Here is a 21044-nt window from a genome sequence, read left to right as displayed (position 1 = left end):
ATATTGCCTCACAAACTGTCTAGCCATATGCAGAAAATCGAAACTAGAACCCCTCCTTATACCTTATACAAAAATTCACCCAAGATGGATTAAAGACTTAAATGTAAAACCCAAAGCAATAAAAACCCTAGAAGAAACTCTAGGCAATACCATTCAGGACATAGTCAAGGGCAAAGATTTCATGACAAACACACCAAAAAAAATGGCAACAAAAGCAAAAACTGACAAATGAGATCTAATTAAACTAAAGAGCTTCTTCACAGCAAAAGAAACTATCGTCAGAGTAAACAAACAACCTATAGAATGGGAGAAAATTTTTGCAATCTATCAATCTGACAAAGGTCTAACATCGAGAGTCTACTAGGAACTTAAACAAATTTACAAGAAAAAAAAAATCCCATTAAAAAGTGGACAAAGGACATGAACAGACACTTCTCAAAAGAAGACATTCATGCAGCCAACAAACATGAAAAAAATTTCAATTAGAGAAATTTCTCATTAGAGATATGCAAATCAAAACCATAATGAGATACCATCTCACACCAGGCAGAATGATGATTATTAAAAAGTCAAGAAACAACAGATGCTGGTGAGGTGTGGAGAAAAAGGCAATATTTTATACTGTTAGTAGGGGTGTAAATTACTCCAACCATTGTGGAAGACAGTATGATGATTCCTCAAAGATCTAGAAGCAGAAATACCATTTGACCCAGCAATCCCATTACTAGATATATACCTAAAGGAATATAAATCATTCTATTATAAAAATACATGCACATGTATGTTTATTGTAGCACTATTCACAATACCAAAGACATGGAATCAATCCAAATGCCCATCAATGATAGACTGGATAAAGAAACTGTGATACATATATATACCATGGAATACTATGCAGCAATGAAAAGGAATGAGATCATGTCCTTTGCAGGGGCATGAATGGAGCTGGAAGTCATTATCCTCAGGAAATTAACAAAGGAGCAGAAAACCAAACACTGCATGTTCTCATTTATAAGTGGGAGCTGAACGATGAGAACACATGGACATATGAGGAGGGAAGAGCCCACACTGGGCCCTGTCAGGGGTGCAGGGCAAGGAACAGCATCAGGAAGAATAGTTAATGGATGCTTGGCTTAATACCTAGGTGATGGGTTGATCTGTGCAGCAAATCACCATGGCACGTGTTTACCTATGTAACAAACCTGTACATCCCGCACATGTACCCTGGAACTTAAAATAAACATTGATGTTAAAAAAAAAAAAAAAAAAAAAGTGCTGGCTCTCCACCTCAGCCCCCAACCAGAGTATTTCTTATTTGATGCTTCACTGTAGCTTGTTTTCTTGAAACACTGTATATGTTTTTAGATAACAATAGTAGGAAAATAAAAATAAACATACTTTTCACTCAATACTTTATGGGTTCCAAAATAGTAATGGCATAAATATTCTATCTGGTATTGTCAATGAAAATGGGCAGGTGTGTGATATAGTTATGTTGGAATAGTAGACACAGCCCACTGCTAATGATTAAATTGGTTAGAATCATAATCTAGATAGAAGAGATAGATAGATAGAAAATGGATAGATTATAGATAGATAGATAATTAATAGATAATAGATCTGGTCTGCCCAGAATGTATAATTGAAGTCAGAGAGCAACAACTTAGGCAGGTCCACAGACCCAGTAGCAGAATGAACAATATTTGTTATATGTGTAGTTCTTTATGATTTACAAAACTCTCCCAGCCATTATCTTCTTTCAGCCTTATAAAAGAGCATATATTATTATCCTCATTTACCTTCTCTAGTAAGGCTTTTTTTCTTTTTTTCTTACTAGAGATATAAGGCTTAGGAAAAAAGTGAATACTACAATAAATGAATACTAGCAAAAAGATATCACAATCACAAATTATTAATATCTGAAAACATAGATTTAAGATTAAATATCCAAAAAGAAACACATAGATACAAATAACATTAAATGAACAATGTTTAAAGAAAATATAATAAATTTGGCAAGGTGCAATGGCTCATGCCTATAATCCTAGCACTTTGGGAGGCTGAGGCAGGTGAATCACTGTGCTTAGGAGTTGGAGACCAACCTGAGCAACATGGTAAAACCCTGTCTCTACAAAAAACACAAAAATTAGCTGGGCATGTGCCTATAGTCCCAGCTACTTGGGGAGCTGAGGCAGGAGGATCCCTTGAATACAGGAGGTCAAGGTTAAAATGAGCTGAGATTGTGCCACTGTCCAGCCTGGGGGATGAGGTGAGGCCCTGTCTCAATAAATAAATAAATAAATAAATAGGAAAATACAGTAAACTTAAATTTAAAAACATGACAGGTAAATATATAAATGGAAATTATTAGAAATGCAAAAAATTCTAAAAATTATATTAGAATGAGGGAATTTAATAAATCTTTCAGAATTAGATATAAAAGACAAAAAGAAGAAAGGACATAATGTAATCAAACGTGTGTAGTTATTAGATAAATCTTTGTCATTTGAAAAAGGAATATATACACACACATATGTGTGTCCAGGTATTACAGAATTCCTTATTCATTTGGTCATAAACACATTTGTCTAAGTATACATTTTAGGGACACATTCTCTTAACAAATAAAAATAAATAATCAAAATGTGACTTTAAAAACTACGTAAGTATTTGAAAACTAAGAAACATCCTCCAAAATATTCCTTAAAGAAGAATTCCAAACTGAAACTACAAACTACCTAAAAGAAATACACAATGAAGGCCGGGCGCGGTGGCTCAAGCCTATAATCCCAGCACTTTGGGAGGCCGAGATGGGCGGATCATGAGGTCAGGAGATCGAGACCATCGTGGCTAACACGATGAAACCCTGTCTCTACTAAAAGATACAAAAAATTAGCCGGGCGAGGTGGCGGGCGCCTGTAGTCCCAGCTACTCCGGAGGCTGAGGCAGGAGAATGGCGTGAACCCAGGAGGCGGAGCTTGCAGTGAGCCGAGATCCGGCCACTGCACTCCAGCCTGGGCGACAGAGCGAGACTCCGTCTCAAAATAAAAAAAAAAAAATACACAATGAAAAGGAGGCTGTGTCATACCAGAACCTCTGAGTCAAAGAAGTTGTTCTGGAAAAAAAATCATTGTTTGACATTTCTTCATTATTAAAGAAGACAGACAGAAAATATAGGCACTTCGTGTTTATCTAAGGAGGAAATGGTAGCAATCCTCCAAACTCCATTCTCTCCTTTTACCACAGTGAAAGATTAGTAGGTGGGCCGTGGTGTGTGTAGCTGATGCCAACTAAACTGCAGTCCCCAGACTCCCTTGCAGCTAGATGTGGCCATGTGACAGTTTCACCAGAAAATGTGAGTGGAAGACTGTGTACCACTTCTTGGTACAGTGGACATGACTTCTCCACATTTCCTTTTCTCTCCCCACAAGCTGAAAACAGCCAGGACGTGTTGGTGACCCAGTTTTGATTATGCAGACTGGACACTGCCTTAGAGAGCATCAGCAAGCTCTTCTGAAAAAGGCCAGAAGGAAAATAATTTCATTTTTGTGAGCCATAACTACTCAACTCTCCCATAACTCTCTGCCATAACTACTCAGCTCTGCCATTACAGATCAGAAGCAGCCACAGGCAACATGTAAACAAATTAGCATGGTTGCATTGCAATAAAACTTTATTTGTAAAATAAACCACAGGTAGAATTTGTCTGTTTGCTGTAGCATGCTAATCCCTACCTTAGAGAGTGGCAGCATCATCCTGTTTGCCTGTGTTCCTGAAATAAATTTGTAGAATAGATCACCTACCCCTCCTGGACTGTTCCATGAAAGAGAAATAAAGAGGTTTTGGGATCCTTTTGCTACAGCAATTTAGTCTTCATCATAACTAATACATACCCTTAAGAAATTAGGGAAAAAAGACAATAAAATGAATCTGAATAAGTGAATAAAAATAAGGTGAATTGGCCGGGCGCGGTGGCTCACGCCTGTAATCCCAGCTCTCAGGGAGGCAGAGGCGGGAGGATAGCTTGAGCCCAGGAGTTCGAGACCTGCCTGGGTAATATAGCGAGACCCCGTTCTCCACAAAAAGGAAAAAAAAAAAAAAAAAGACAAAAATAAGGTGAATTCAATGAGGTAGAAATACAACAAAAATAAATGCAAAATTAATTCATTAAACAAAAAAATGATAAAGTAGAAAACTCATGTTGATCCTTATAAAAAAGAGATTTAAAAAGATAGAGTAAAAGAATTATAAGAGACTACTAAATCTATGGAAATTATTTTCGAAATGTAGAGGAAACTGATAGTTTTTGAGTGAAGTATTAATTACCCAAGGAGTAGAAAATTGAACTAAATTACTATAGACAAAAAAGGAAAAGTGATTTAAAAATCTATTATTTTAAAATACCAGGACCCCATGGATAAAACTCACAGCTGAGTTCATCTAAACATGCAAGGGCATGTATTCATTCATTCCACAAATATGTACTGAGTGGTTACCACCAGCCAGGCACAATTCTGATCCTGGTGAAAAAGCAGTGAACAGAACCCAGGGTTTCCACCCACATAGAGATGACATTTTACTGGAGCGGGACAGACAATAAAGAAACAAATGAATACATGATATATATACTGTGAGGATAAATGCTGTAGACAAAGACAAAGCAAGGTGTGAGAGAAAATAAATATTCCTAATGCAAGTGAGTTTCTCTTATAACACATCTTTGCATGTGATTGTCATCTGTACATCCTCATCCATGAAATGTCTCTTTTTGTCTTTTGCCTATTTAGATTGAGTTTTTTTTAACTGCTAAGCTTTGAGAGTTCTTAATATATTCCATAGACTAGTTCTTTGTTGGATATGTGGTTTGAAAATATGTGGTTTGTGGATATGTATTCTCTCCCAGTCTGTAGCTTATATTTTCATCCTCTTAACAAGGTCTTTTCTAGAGCAAAGGTTTTAAGTTTTTACGAAGTCTAATTTATTAACTTTTTCTTTTGTGGATCATGTTTTTGGTGTCCAGTCTAAGAACTTTTGGCATAACATTAGTTCTTGCAGATTTCTCTTATGATTTTTTCCCTAAAAGTTTTATAGTTTTACATTTTATATTAAGCCCTTGATCCATTTTAATTTAATTTTTGTATAAACTGTGAAACTTAGGGAAACATTTATTTTTTTGCCTGTAGATGTCCAACTGCTCTAGAAATCATTCATTGAAAAGGTAGTCTTTCCTGGTGGTGGTGGTTGTTGTTGTTGTTGTTGTTGTTGTTGTTGTTTTTGAGTTGGAGTTTTGCTCTTGTTTCCCCAGTTGGAGTGCAGTGGCGCGACCTCGGCTCATTGCAACCTCTGTCTCCCGGGTTCAAGTTATTCTCCTGCCTCAGCCTCCTGAGTAGCTGGAATTACAGGCATGTGCCACCACACCCAGCTAGTTTTGTGTTTTTAGTAGAGACAGGGTTTCGCCATGTTGGTCAGGCTGGTCTAGAATTCCTGACCTCAGGGGATCAGCCCACCTCGGCCTCCCAAAGTGCTGGGATTACAGGCGTGAGCCACCACACTTGGCCATCTTTCCTGTTTTTAATTACTTGTGAATCTTTGTCAAAAATCATTTGGGCACATTTGTGTGGATATCTTTCTGGGTTCCCTATTCTGCTTTATTCATCTATGTGTTTATCCCTCTGCCAATACTACACAATCTTAATTGGTAAAGCTATAAAATCAGTCTTGAAATGAAGTAGACAAATTCCTCTCATTCTATTCTTGCCTTTCAGAATTGTCTTAGCTCTTCTGATTTCTTTGCAGTTCCATCTAAATTTATAATATTCTTGTCTATATCTGCAAAAAAGTCTTGCTGGAATTATGTTACACCTGAATATCCATTTGGGAATTGAAATATTTACTATACTAAGTCTTCCAATCCATAAACTATGGTATGTCTCACCATTTACTTAGGTCTTCCTTGATTTCTTTCACCAGTGATTTCAATTTTGTAGTATACAGTATACAAGTTCTGTACTTCTTTTTAGATTTACACTTTAGTATTTTTTTAATGATTGTAAGTGGGACCATATTTTTAATTTTGGTGTGCACATGCTCATTGGTAATTACCAATGAACAATTGAAGTGCAATCAATTATTTTATATTTATCTTGTATTATGTGACCTTGCTGAACTCACTTATTAGTTCTAGGGTTTATTTTTATTTTTTGTAAGTTTTGAGGGGATTTCTACATATCTAAGTATGTCATTAGCAAATAGGAACAATTTTGTTTCTTCCTGTATGATCTTTTTGACTTCTTTTCTTGCTTTACTGTGCTGGCTACAACTTCTCATGCTATGTTGAATAAGAGTGGTAAGAGCAAACATCCTTGTATTGTTCCTGATCACAAGGGGAACATATTCAGCCTTTACCATTAAGTATGCTATTCAGTGTAGGTTTTTATAAACACCCTGTATCAATTTGAGAATATTCCCCCTCTATTGCTAGTTTAAAGAGTTTATCATGAATGGGTGTTGGATTTTTCAAATAGTTCTTCTATATCAATTGCTATGCTGATTATGCACTTGTACCACCTAAATCTATTTCTTAAAGCGGTCTGTTAATGATATGACATGTAAAATTGAGAGACCTTATCCATTCCCCTCACCCTGCACTGGAGTGATCAGGAAGAAATCAGGAAATCATTGTGGATAGAGCCTTGCACTCAGAACAGGAGCCTAAAATAGATGAGTGCATTGTTCCTAAGTGCACAATGCATTGGCCAGCTTGCAGGTTCTCATACTGGACTTGATGAGTAACACAATCACATACATGGGGCTGAGGAGGGCAGAGCTAGAGCTGCCTTCATGTTTCCAGAGCTGCCTAAAAGTGTCCCCTTCATTTAAATTTCAAATGAATGTCCCAAGGTATTTCTGGGGCACCTGTCAAATTCCAGCAGTTAATGGAAAAGTGATTGGGGCTATTAGCTATCTAAAAGTATTGGTTTGTTTAGATGAAAACCAATTTTGGCACAATAAGTCCAAACACTAAGAAGTGCAATCCCTGCGGGTGGGAGAAGAGAGAGTTCAGTTGTCTCTAGAAAACAGCAGTTCTAATGTCTATGAAACACATGGGTGTTAGTGCTGCTCCATTGACTGAGAGCTGACCCTGAAAAAATGCCGTGGTTACCACTTGTTCCTGAGTTCTATTAATTACAGGAAATTTATGATTTAATAGCAATTATAAGAGATTCAAAAGGATTATTTCCCAATTCTTAAACCTCTCAGCAACTTCACTTAAATCATCACATGAAGGCTGTGAAGACTATAAACACAGCAGTGCACACTCCTGGGGGCCACCTCTGCTCCCCACTGTGGCCTCTTGGACCCTCTGGAGTAAGATGGGAAAGGGACTCTGCAGACACTCAGGGCACTGTCTGTTGAGTACAAGTCCCAAATTTAGCCTCCCTTACTCTATAAGTACTTATTCTCCATATGGACATCAGCTTTAAGGGGTTCTATAGGAGCTCTTCTGAACTGAGATGAGGAAGGAGAATGAAGAGAAACTGCATTCACTCAATTAGAATTGCGAGATTCCCAAATGAGACTTTATGTCCTTTTGTTGTTGTTGTTAAATTCAGGGTCTCACTCTGTCATCTAGGCTGCAGTGCAGTGGTGTGATCATAGCTCACTGCAACCTCAAACTCCTGGGCTCAAGCAATCCGCATGCCCGAGCCTAGGGCTACAGGTGTGTGCCACCATGCCTGGCTAAATTTTTTTACTTTATTTATTTATTTATTTTGAGACGGGATCTCACTGTGTCACGCAGGCTGGAGGGCAGTGGCACAATCTCGGCCCACTGCAACCTCTGCATTCCCAGCTCAAGCGATCCTCCCACCTCAGCCTCTTGAGTAGCTGGGACCACAGGCACATGCCACCACACTCGGCTCATTTTTGTACTTTTTTCTGTGGAGACAGGGTTTCACTATGTTGGCCAGACTGGTCTTGAACTCTTGACCTCAAGTGATCTGCCTTTCTTGGCCTATTTTATTTTATTTTATTTTATTTTTTGTAGAACCAGGGTCTCACTACACTGCTTAGGCTGGTCTGAAACTCCTGGCTTCAAGCGATCCTCCCACCTCGGCCTTCCAAGTGTTGGGATTGTAGGTGTGAGCCACCATGCCCAGCAGAATTCCTAATCTTTGGCCACCATGCCCAGCAGAATTCCTAATCTTTGGCCACCATGCCCAGCAGAATTCCTAATCTTGTGGGTGCCATTATCTATCTATTTATTCCCAGTTGTGTGAGGTCATGTATCAGCATGGAATGTAAGTAACAGGATAGCTAACTAACTTTGACTTAAGCCATAACAGCAATCAATTATTTAATATTACAGGAAATATGGAAGTAGGCAGTCAGAGCTGTCAGAATACTTGTCACTTTAGTGTGCGACTTCCTGGTTGGAAGGTTTTCGCAGCTTCAGACAGCACATCTACATCCAGGGCAGGAAGCTAGAGGGTGCAGCTGTCCCAGAAGTGGCCTGGAAGATTATCCTACATCTCTCTCATTTGCCACAAATGGGTCCTTTGACTACCATTAGCTGCAAGGGTAGCTGCAAAATAAATAAGTAAATAAATAAAAATGGGTACATAGCCTTTTTCAGCTCCTAGACAGAGGCAGGCAAGAAGGTTGGAAATGAGTGTGTGGTTGTGCAGCTCACAGTGCCTGCCTTTGTGTACATTTTCAAGTGTGAACCTACAATTTTGTAGTTTTTAGTGTGCAGATCTTACGCACATTTTGTTAAATTAATCTTTATGTTCATGCTTTCTGATGCTACTGTAAATTAATTGCTAGTACACTGCCCTTGTGTCCTGCTACCCTGCTAAACTCATTTATTATTTCTAGTAGATGTTTTGTAGATTTTGTGAGATTGTTTACATACATGATTATTTTTTCCTAGAATAAAGAAAGTTTTACTTCTTTCTTTCCAATCTCTATGACTCTTTTTTTTTTCTTTGCCTTATTTTGCACTGCATAGGTGCTCCAGTATTATGTTGATTTAAAGACTGAAAGCAGATATGTTTGCCTTGTTCTCAATCTTTGGGTAAAATAATAATAGTCTTTTACTATTAAGCATGATGTTAGCTCCAGGTGTTTCGCAGATGCCCTTTATCGGGTTGAGGGAGTTCCCTTTTATTACTAGTTTGCTTAGACATCTTAAATGGATTTAAATATTATATGCTTTTTTTCATCTATTAAAATGACAATACAGTTTGTCCCCTTTATTCATTAACTTAGTGATTTAATTAGTTGACTTTTAATTCAACCTTGGATTTCTGGAATAAACCCTATTTGATTATAATGTAGTCTCTTTTTAAATTTAATTTGTTAATACTTTTTTTTTTTTTTTTTTTTGAGATGGAGTCTCGCTCTGTTGCTCAGGCCGGAGTGCAGTGGCACGATCTCGGCTCACTGCAACCTCCGCCTCCCGGGTTCAAGTGATTCTCCTGCCTCAGCCTCCTGAGTAGTGGGATTACAGGCATGTGCCACCATTCTCCGCTATAGAGACAGGGTTTCACCATGTTGGTCATGCTGGTCTCGAACCCCTGACCTTGTGATCCACCCGCCTCGGCCTTCCAAAGTGCTGGGATTATGGGTGTGAGCCACCAGGCCCGGCCTGTTAATACTTTTTTTAAAAATTGTGTTTATGTTCATGAGAAATATTGCTCTGTAATTGCCTTCCTTCTTCTCCATCTCCCATTTCCCTTTCTCTTCCTCTTCCTTCTTCCCCTTCTTCTTTGCAATGTCCTTGTTTGCTTTTGATATTAGAATGATACTATTTCTTAAAATGAGTTAGAAAAATGGATATGCCTCTATTTTCTGAAAGACTATGAAGAAGGTTGGTATTATTTTTTCCTTAAATATTTAATACAATTAAGCTGTGAAGCCTTATGGTCCCAGAGTACTCTTTATAAAAGTAGTCCCAGCTGCTCGGGAGGCTGAGGCCGGAGAATGGCGTGAACCCGGGAGGCGGAGCTTGCAGTGAGCTGAGATCCGGCCACTGCACTCCAGCCTGGGCTACAGAGCGAGACTCCGTCTCAAAAAAAAAAAAAAAAAAAAAAATCTTTAATTATAAATAAAAATTATTTAACAAATGTAAGGCTATTCAATTTTTTATTTCTTCTTTAGTCAGTTTTGGTAATTTTTTTTTTTTTTTTTTTTTTTTTTTGAGACAGAGTCTCGCTCTGTCGCCCAGGCTGGAGTGCAGTGGTGCATTCTCAGATCACTGCACGCTCCACCTCCCGAGTTCAAGCGATTCTTCTGGCTCAGCCTCCCGAGTAGCTGGGATTACAGGCATGTGCCACCACACCTGGTTAACTGTTTTGGAATTTTTACTAGAGACGGTGTTTCACCATGTTGACCAGGCTCATCTCAAACTCCTGACTTCAGGTGATCCTCCCGCCTCAGCCTCCCAAAGTGCTGGGATTACAGGAGTGAGCCATGGCACCTGGCCCAGTTTGGGTAATTTTTTTCTAAAGGAATGTGTCCATTTTACTTAAGTTGTCAAATATATTAGCATAAAGTTGTTAATACTATTTCTTTAATATCCTTTTAAGATCTTTAGGCTCGCAGCCATAAAAAAGGATGAGTTTGTGTCCTTTGTAGGGACATGGATGCAGCTGGAAACCATCATTCTCAGCAAACTATCGCAAGAACAGAAAACCAAACACCGCATGTTCTCACTCATAGGTGGGAATTGAACAATGAGATCACTTGGACTCGGGAAGGGGAACATCACACACTGGGGCCTATTATGGGGAGGGGGGAGTGGGGAGGGATGGCATTGGGAGTTATACCTGATGTAAATGACGAGTTGATGGGTGCTGACGAGTTGATGGGTGCAGCACACCAACATGGCACAGGTATACATATGTAACAAACCTGCACGTTGTGCACATGTACCCTAGAACTTAAAGTATAATAATAATAAATAAATAAATAAATAAAGTTCATCTACAAGAATCCAACAGCTAACATTACACTTAATAATAAAAGACCAGGCCGGGCGCGGTGGCTCACGCCTGTAATCCCAGCACTTTGGGAGGCCGAGGCGGGCGGATCACAAGGTCAGGAGATCGAGACCACAGTGAAACCCCGTCTCTACTAAAAATACAAAAAATTAGCCGGGCGCGGTGGCGGGCGCCTGCAGTCCCAGCTGCTCAGGAGGCTGAGGCAGGAGAATGGCATGAACCCGGGAGGCGGAGCTTGCAGTGAGCCGAGATCGCGCCACTGCACTCCAGCCTGGGCGACTAAGTGAGACTCTGTCTCAAAAAAAAAAAAAAAAAAAAAAGAACCTCCATAGCCACTGGAACTTATGGAGCCATGAGTGTGCAATTTGACGAAATCGTGCTGACACTCCAAGCAAGCCACACAAGCCTGATGCATTACCTGTCATCACGGGTCACTCTCCCCTTCCTGAGAGTGGTGTAAGAACTATTCATTATAGTCCTGAGGGGAAAAAGAAACTGTCCTTAAATGGGTGGAGAGTACATTTTGGGAGGGACTATAACTGGGTTATTCAAAACTAGAGTCTTTGGAATCCTCTATTCTTCTTTTTCTTGAGACAGGGTCTCACTTTGTCACCCAGGCTGGAGTGCAGTGGCAAGATCTCGGCTCACAGCAGCCTTGACCTCCCGGGCTCAAGCAATTCTCCCGCTTCAGTCTCCTTAGTAGCTAGGACTACAGGTGTGTGCCACCACACTAGGCTAGTTTTTTTTTTTTTTTTTAACTTTTAGTAGAGACAGGGTGTTTGTTGCCCAGGCTGGTCTCAAACTCTGGGGCTCAAGTGATCCTACCGCCTCAGCCTCCCAAAGTTTTGGGATTATAGGCATGAGCCCCCATGCCAGGCCAGAATCCTCTATTGTAACCTAAACAATGAGCATGAAATAGCATGAGGGGCTTACAGGACTGAGAGCCATCACAGCTGAATGCAGGAATTAGGTACCCTGGGGTAGCTTAAACCTCCACTCCCCTCTGTTGCGCTGGTCTTTGCCAGAGGTGGGTCCCCTGGTAAATGCAGAGGACATTCGTTGCCTTCGGCTGCACATTTAGAGAAATTACTTCCCTCCAAATGTTCATGGTCTGGTTGAAATAGTATTTTTAGGTGCCTGCCTCCCAAAAAAAGAGGCAAAATGATCATGTCCTATCTATCGGTACACTGGTACAGCCAGGAAGTCAGAAAACGAACACAATTGGCCTGTGGGTTGCTTCCTTGGAAGACTAAAGGAACAGCTGAAGAATCAATCCAATGGTGGTATTCTGGCCCTAGCTTTCTGCTGGGACCACTGCCGTGGCTCTTGCTTCCTGGTTCTCTAGGAAATAACTTCTTGCCTACTTTGGAGCATGGTTCTTAAGGTTCCCATTGGGTCTGTAATCCTCCAGAATCTTTCCAATACATTTCTTTGCTTAAGCTGGGTTCTACTTCTTGGAACCTAAGAACTCTAACTAATACAGTGGTTAACTGTGGACTGTAGTAAATTGAATACGCCTGTTCCTGTTCTGTCAATGCTATGCGTAATTTTGTTTCTATATTGAAAAATTATCATAAGTCATTCTCAGTTGTCATGAGCTCTCTTAGGAATCAGGCTAATACAGTCTTCTGTTTCCCTGTTAACACCACTAACAATAATATGTTGATGTGTCTACTCCAGCTCGATGCCATCAAGTAGTGCAATGGAATTTAAACCAATGGCCTAAACTAGAGCCAAATATTATAATTACCCATTACGTTGGTAATATATTGATTAGGGAGGATAGGAACATGGAAGACATGGTGTGGGTTATTTAATAAAACAAACCAAGGAGTAGTGTAAGTTAAAAGCACAGGAAACAATTAACAAGGGACAATACAACGTAAAACCCAAGTTACTCAAAATGGTGACTAATTTTGAATAATATCCTATATTTCTTCTAGTGTTTCCCTGCCCCTACTTTTTTTCTTTCTTTTTTTTTTTGAGATGGCGTCTTGCTCTGTCGCCCAGGCTACAGTGCAGTGGCGCAATCTCAGCTCACTGCAACCTCTGCCTTCCGGGTTCAAGCGATTCTGCCTCAGCCTCCCGAGTAGCTGGAACTACAGGCACACACCACCACACCTGGATAATTTTTGTGTTATTTTTAGTAGGGATGGGGTTTCGCCATGTTAGCCAGGATGGTCTTGATCTCCTGACCTTTTGATCCACCCACCTTGGGCCCCCAAAGTGCTGGGATTACAGGCATGAGGCAGCAGCCTGGTCCCCTACTTCTTCTGACACTGGCTGCTGTTAAAACCTGGAGTCGCAGTCCTACTTCACCTGGATCGACAAGGTTGCTAAATGCACGAACTCAACACTGATCCTTTTTATGGAAAAATGACACTAGCTACAATATGTCTGCTATCTCCTGTGGGGCCATCTGGGGCAAATTATTGTCCACCCCTTTTCCCACCATGCTTGGGTTGGGCTAAATGTGAGGACCAATATGGACTCAAGTTATTATAACATCTGGTTATACAATAGGACATAGTCAGTGGGCAAGAGCTTCGTCAATATTCAATGGTGGAAGGGACCGAGCCATTCTGTTTTGGTAACTGGCAACTCACTTTTTCTGAAAATAAAGTGTCAGTGATAATTGGGATATATAAATCTCAAGTCAACCTCCCGCTGACTGTTCCATGGATTGTTAAGAATTACACTGTGGTGAGCTAATAAATACTAAAGCCTAAAGCAAATGTTTCTGTGAATAACAGGGAAATATTTAGTAAGTGTCCACTGGTCTCCTGAGTGGAGGAGAAAGGATTTCGCTTGATGATTACCCCACTCCCCACTCCCAGAAGCACTGCAGCCCCACTTGAGGCAGGTGCCCTCCACACACACTTCACTGCTTCCCAGGGATCCCCTGCACAGAGAAAATTGATTCTCAGATATGTTCTGGGTTACTCAGTAAATGGGCTATGAAAGTCATTAAATTGGCCGGGCGCGGTGGCTCAAGCCTGTAATCCCAGCACTTTGGGAGGCCGAGGCGGGCGGATCACAAGGTCAGGAGATCGAGACCACAGTGAAACCCCGTCTCTACTAAAAATACAAAAAATTAGCCGGGCGCGGTGGCGGGCGCCTGTAGTCCCAGCTACTCAGGAGGCTGAGGCAGGAGAATGGCGGGAACCCGGGAGGCGGAGCTTGCAGTGAGCCGAGATCGCGCCACTGCACTCCAGCCTGGGCAACAGCGTGAGACTCCGTCTCAAAAAAAAAAAAAGAAAGTCATTAAATTAATTTCTCATATTTGTTACATTTACACACAAAAATATCAACAGAGCAAACAAAACTTAAGATTCTAAGAAGGCTGGGGAGTTGAGCCACTAGTGTGTGCGTGCTCTGTTTCCTCTTCCTGTGTACAGATTAGGATGTGACAGAGCCTTAATTTAAAGTTTGAAACTATAATCCTCATTTCCACAAGAATTTGGAGTAGTAAGGAACCTGAGCTCAGCAAAGGAGGTTGCGGACGAGCCTCCAGTCTTTGGTGAGCCTCTTGTCTTCCTGTGGACTTTACCACCTCACCTGCCTTTGCTATCCTGGGTTACCATGTTTAGACTCCACTCTAGCTCAGCACCCTCTGGTCTTGGGTAGGTATCAAAAATTAAATCTTTTTGTCTAGCCTTGGTTTCACACCTCCTTCCTTATATCTTTCCTATAACATCCAATAAGAGGATATCCTGCTTTCCTCCCTAGGCTAGATCGACTTTCCATGGGCACCACCATGTCTAAATGTCAGCAGGGCACTTCCAGCCTTCCTCAGTTTGTAACAGACCATTATAGTGCATGGTCTCTTAAATCTGCAATAGGTACACCAGGGGTGACCCCAAATTTTAATTTCCCCTTTGTGGATCCTGGAACTATGATATCCTGAAACATTTAAAGGAGGATTGTTTCATGTATACATGGAAAGATTAGGTTCTGACACAAGTTGCCAAGAATGTAACCAAAACCTCGCTAAGGATGTTGAGAGAACCACTGGGAAGTCCTGTCAATTTCCTGTTCAAGTGTGACCCACTAAGACCATACCCTGTCCCCGTCTCACAACAGCTAAAGACCAAATAATTGACTTCCTCTTCCTCTGCCCCTAGAGTCACCTAAAATCGCCTTGAGTAGAGTTCCAACAAGTGTCCTGGTGTTCCACTTTCAAATATGCCAACTGGAGATGCCCAGAGCTTTGCTATAAAGTGCCTCTTAATCTCATATAAAACTCAGCCTCACCAAGACTCAAGTCACAGTCCGAGTGTCCTGGTGTGCTAGGGCACTTGCAGAGAATCTGCTGGTCTTGATTCACTGGTGGAGACAATCGGCGCCCAGATTAGAAACATGCCCTACCTGGGGTTTTAGAAAGCGGGCTGGCAGTCATCTTTCCTCACACCTATCAGGCAGATGGTACCTGCCATGGTGTATTGTAAAGTTCTAAAAAATAAAAAAATTAGAACAAAGAAAAATTCAGCCTCAAAGCATTAGCACTGCAATCCTCAAGCCATTAAGAAGGCACGCCCTAGAAATAATTAGAATATTTTTCCGTCTAGAAAAGGCAGAATATGGCCGGGAATTGTGGCTCATACCTGTAATCCCAGTATTTTGGGAGGCCGAGGCAGGTGGATCACTTGAGGTCAGGAGTTCGAGACCAGCCTGATTAACATGGTGAAACCCCATCTCCACTAAAAATACAAAATTCGCTGAGCATGGTGGTGCACACTTGTAATCCCAGCTACTTGGGAGGCTGAGGCAGGAGAATTGCTTGAATCCAGGAGGCGGAGGTTGTAGGGAGCCGAGATCATGCCATTGCACTCCAACCTGGGCAACAAGAGTGAAACTCCGCCTAAAGAAAATAAAAGAAAGAAAAGGCAGAATATTTGAATATTTTAGAACGACTGAAAATAAGTTAAGTCTCTTCTCAGATAACTCTAGACTGCAGAAGGCCAGGTGAGAAAGGAATTGTTTGTATTTCAAAAAAAATATCTTAGTCGACTAAGAAGCATTAAGAAGATACATTCTATACACATAAAGAGAAACTAGAGAAAGAGGAAAATTAAAGATTTGGGGACTAGGTTATGATAAAATCAACTTAGAGAATCACTTGGATTTATGTATTGTAAACTTTGGTATAATATAATAATATGTTGGTAGGAAAGTGTTATATATTATAAAAGGAAGCTCAAAGAAGAGAGAATAAATTTTAAAGGCTTTAATATCATTACTATTGACTAAACTAAATTGTAATGAAATACATGAAGCTATGTGGGTTCTAATATTCCCAGAAATTGAATAGTAGAAGACAGCATTGGGTGCCATCCAGAACTTGTGCATATGAACCTTCTGCTTGTAATGTTGCACCTGGTCACTACGTAATGATCAGATAGTGGCTAAATGAGATTTTCATACAGAACTGGGGAAATTCGTTTGCTTGATTTTCCCTTCACCCACGTTTCATAAGGTAGACTCAGAACAGTTTTCTACCATACTCAAAGGTTTATTATCACAAAAGAATAAAACCTCTTGGCTGAAAACTGCCACCTTCTAGGAAAACTGCCAGCTAGTTATACTGACAGCCTCCCAGAACTGAAAACAAATTAATCATACATGATTTATATAAAACAAAGTCTCACAGAATGAGCTATGAGGCGTGACTCTACAAGAAAATAATTTGATTACACATCTTAGTGGCATACAGTATAAGGATAAAAATAACTGCAAAGAAATCTTAAATTTTATTTAATAATTTTATCAGATAAATTAGTAATTAGATTAATTTGTTTGAAATCAAGCTTTCAAGTATAAGGAAAGAGAAGGAAAATAATAAAATTGAAATGCTTTAATTGGGAATCATACTGTCAGAACTGAATTAGAAATATCAATAGAAACCTATGCTTTTTAAAAGAAAAAAAAGAGTATATGTTTTTCCAATTCTGTCAGTTAAAACGAACTAGTAACAAGGGCTTAAGAGAATGAACCTAATATGTGCACTTAATGCTGAGATTATGGCATCTTTCCAGGATACCCTGGAGAAATGACTGACTCCAGGAGCCATTATGAGCCTGAGGCAACTTGCTGTATGTACCAAGAGGCAAGAAATAATTCAGATCAATGGGACTGTGTCAAAAGAACACAACAGGGCCCCCCACTGGCCAAAGTGTGTCAATTTGAGCAGCAAAAATAATTATTGCAGTTGATTAAATCACATTCAATCTATAAGAGGCCAAGAGTCCCTAATGATACGCACGAGAAAATTTTGCTTAAAATTGAGTAAAGATGGTGAATTGAATAGAGTGTATTACTTTTGGATCCTTTATTCAAACATCCTATTATTTTGACACATTTATCAGTGAAAAATACAGAATTTAGTAAATACTAAATACAAAGTTAGAAAGCATTTTCTGAGGCCGGGCGTGGATCTCATGCCTGTAATCTCAGCACTTTGGGCCGCCAAAGTGGGAGGAAAGCTTGAGCACAGGGAGGTGGAAGCTGTAGTGAACTGAGATCGTGCACTCCACTCCAGCCTGGGAGACAGAGTGTGAGACACTGTCTCAAAAAACAAACAAAACAAAACAAAACAAAACAAAAACAAGCAAGCAAACACAGTCTGGCTTGAGGGAGGATGCCAGTATGTGATCATAAATTGGACAAAATCATTCAAGATAGCCGCATTTCAATCAGATCAAATTTCAAATTTTCAAATATCTATAAGCATTTTATGTTCTTAAAAATATGAGAAAATTGCAAGATATCATTAAATTCAAAGGTTTCCAAAACCAGTTTGAAACATATTTGCATGTCTTAAAACCTTTTGTGAAGTTTAGCTGTATTTAGAGAAGTAAAAATGTATTTACATATCTCGAGTCAAAATACAAAATCCAAGCGATCAGGGCAAAGTGGAAGCAAGCAACCCCAACCTCCCCGCATGGAAACAGAGAGTGTGCGCTGGTCACATCCAGGGACGTGCTCCATGCAATCCACAAATTTAGATCTGCTCCTGACCATATTATATTGACCATATAAAAATTAAAGTAGCTTTATATGTACTTTACTGATATAGAAACAAGTCTATGTTATATTGCTAAGTATAAAATTCAAATTTCAGAATGTCAATAGTATAATCCCACTGAAGTAAAAAAAAAAAAAAAAAAGATGTTTTTCAAGTTTGACTCTATAATCTTTGTATGGGAATTTTTAGTAAAGCGTATATATTCATCTACAGCTTAACTTTTTAGTCTTAAAAAAGGCAAAAATGAAATTTCGACCATGAAATGCACGGTTGTAACCAGCAATACCAATCTTGCACGGTTGCAATACTCTTTGCACTCTTTGCACTGTAACCTCTGGAATCCACTGTAACCTCTGTAACCTCTGGAATCCACTGTAACCTCTGTAACCTCTGGAATCCACTGTAACCTCTGTAACCTCTGGAATCCACTGTAACCTCTGTGACCTCTGGAATCCACTGTAACCTATGGAATCCGCTGTAACCGGAGATCGCTTAACCGGGCAGTCCTCTGCCAGGACTCGGGCGGCAGTCAAGGGTGCGCAGGCGCAAGCGCCGCCACCGTCGGTGGGGTTCTGTGCGCGGTTGAGACTGCTGTTGAGTTTCACCGCCTTTTAAGACTGACTTCCAAAAGACGACGTGATGACTCTAAAGAAAAAGGAAAATTTGTTGCGTACGCAGAAGGGCAGGCTGGGCGCACTCTGAGCGTCTTTCGGGGACCGACGGCCTCGCCCACGTGCTTCCGGGCACCAGAGCGCCCAAACCCCGCGCGCTAGGAAACGCACAAACGCCCCAGCGGGCGAGGCCACTGGCAGCCAGGAGGCGGCGAGGGTGGCTTGTCTTCCAGAGACTGGGGAATCAAGAAAGGCAGAGCCACCTCCTCGGCCCCAGCGCAGCAAGTGCAGGAGGCAGGGAGGCCGCAGCGTCCCGCGGTCCCCGGTACCCGTGAAACCCGGTGCGCGCCCAGGGAGCTGGGGCAGCTCAGGCCCAGCGTGCCCAGAAAGCCAACCACGCTGGTCAGGAGGACGCTCTCCCACGATCCGCGATCCTCAGGCTCTGATTAAAGTCCAGTTAAAAAGAGCTATCCGTTCTGGTATCTGTTGTTACTCTTGTGATAAATATGATGTTTGATACGGAAGTATCTTTATAGTCATGCTGCCAATCAAAGAACAAAACACGTAAAGCCTGTGCGCTAAGAACACGAGGAGAGCATTTCGCTCCTCAGGAGGTGCAGTTTCTCTTCCTTTGTTTCATATGTAATTCCAAGGAGAATTCCCTGTTATCAACACATTTTGCTCTTTGCCTTTGTTTAGGGGATGACATAGGCTCATTGCATTTGATCAGATTAGTGTTAACCCCCCCACCCACGTTTTACAGCAGGATTTTATATCTTTAACCTCAAAATTCAAGAGCAGAAAAATACTCACATTTTATGTTAGTTTAACGTGAAAACGAGTTACTTCAGCCCTGACAGGATAGTTTTAAACCAATACTTCCTAACAAATCTGTTTCTTATTCGTATAAGCCCATACACATGGTTTTTTAAATGAGTTTTATAAATAATAATTAGCATTGAGGCACTGATCTAAGTATTTGAAACTCTGTTACTCTTCACAACAATCCTGAGGTGGGCATATTTTCCTCATTTTGCAGATAAGGAAACAAGCACTGGGATGGTAAGAAACCCAGGCCATCTGGCCCCTAAGAGCCTTTTACCACCATGCTTAAAGCTTTACCCACTTTTGAGATCCAAAATATTACGTAGTGCACACATATTTGGTAACCAAATCAGGATTAAACATTAAACTTCAGGGCCGAGCACAGTGCCCTGTAATCCTAGCATTTTGGGAAGCTGAGGCGGGCAGATTACTTGACCTCAGGAGTTCAAGACCAGCCTAGACAGCGTGGTACAACCCTATCTCTATAAAAAAATACAAAAATTAGTTGGGTGTGGTGGTGTGTGCCTGTGGTCCCAGCTACTCAGGAGGCTGAGGTGGGAGGATCGCTTCAGCCAAGGAGGCAGAGGTTGCAGTGAGCCAAGATCACACCACTGCACTCCAGCCTGGGTGACATAGCGAGATACTGTCTCAAAAAGAAAAAAACAAAAGTAAAGTAAGAACATAATAAGAAATATGTTTGGCACTGTTACAGGGGATAAAAAATAAATAGGGAGATAGATCCTGCTTTCAGGGTAAGTGCAATTTGCTGAGTAAAATAAATATTTTAAGATACCTTAAAAAAGAAAACAAAGGCTGTTGTAAATTGGATATTCAATTATTTGGGGTTTATAAATACACAGAATGCCACATTTTCACCAATACCTTATGTTTTGTGTAAAGATTGAAACCAACTTTGAAAATGAATTGTTTATGCGATTATCTTAAAAATAAAGATTATATAATAAGCCACATTATCTTGCATTATGTGACTTATCTAGGGGGTAAAGTCACTCTCATTCTACTAATATTCACAGTACTATTATATAATCATTTCAGAGCCCTGAATTATAATCCCAACTATGTGACAGTTACTGAGTAAATTTTGCAATGTAGATTTATTATAGAATATAAGTGTATTACTTTATTTTTCTCTATTCATTGGCATCCTTTTATATTTAGGGTTTGACACGATTGCACACAACAATCTTTCTACTAAAATATTCCATAGAGTTCGCCAGGGATGGTGGCTCACGCCTTAATCCAAGCACTTTGGGAGGCTGAGGCAGGTGGATCACCTGGGGTCAGGAGTTCGAGACCACCCTGGCCAACATGATGAAACCCTGTCTCTACTAAAAATACAAAAATTAGCTGGGCATGGTGGCACATGCCTGTAATCCCAGCTACTCAGGAGCTGAGGCGGGAGAATCGCTTGAACCCAGGGAGCGGAGGTTGCAGTGAGCCAAGATCATGCCATTGCACTCCAGCCTGGGCAACAGGAGCGAAACTCTGTCTCAAAAAAAAAAAAACAAAAAGATTGAGGCTCAAGCAGATTAAATATTATACACATACTAGATCACATAC

At 40.6% G+C, this 21044-nt stretch overlaps 1 long non-coding RNA gene and 1 other non-coding gene across 2 annotated transcripts in view; both read left to right on the top strand.

Annotated features, from left to right (window-relative positions):
- Positions 1 to 10722, top strand: part of LOC135964737 (uncharacterized) — a 28657-nt gene extending 17935 nt beyond the window's left edge. The window contains exon 3 of the long non-coding RNA XR_010577289.2: positions 10590 to 10722. This is a non-coding gene — a long non-coding RNA (uncharacterized lncRNA). The remainder of the gene's footprint in view (positions 1 to 10589) is intronic.
- Positions 10723 to 15255: 4533 nt separating this feature from the next.
- LOC123575388 (small nucleolar RNA SNORA3/SNORA45 family) lies at positions 15256 to 15366 on the top strand. The gene has a single exon (XR_006700679.1). It is a non-coding gene; the product is annotated as a small nucleolar RNA SNORA3/SNORA45 family (small nucleolar RNA).
- Positions 15367 to 21044: the final 5678 nt, after the last annotated feature.

Source organism: Macaca fascicularis, chromosome 8 (genome assembly GCF_037993035.2).
Source record: "Macaca fascicularis isolate 582-1 chromosome 8, T2T-MFA8v1.1".
In the NCBI taxonomy this organism is placed as follows: domain Eukaryota; kingdom Metazoa; phylum Chordata; class Mammalia; order Primates; family Cercopithecidae; genus Macaca; species Macaca fascicularis.
The sequence above is the reverse complement of the archived record's forward strand: the minus strand, read 5'-3'. Positions and strand labels throughout refer to the sequence as shown.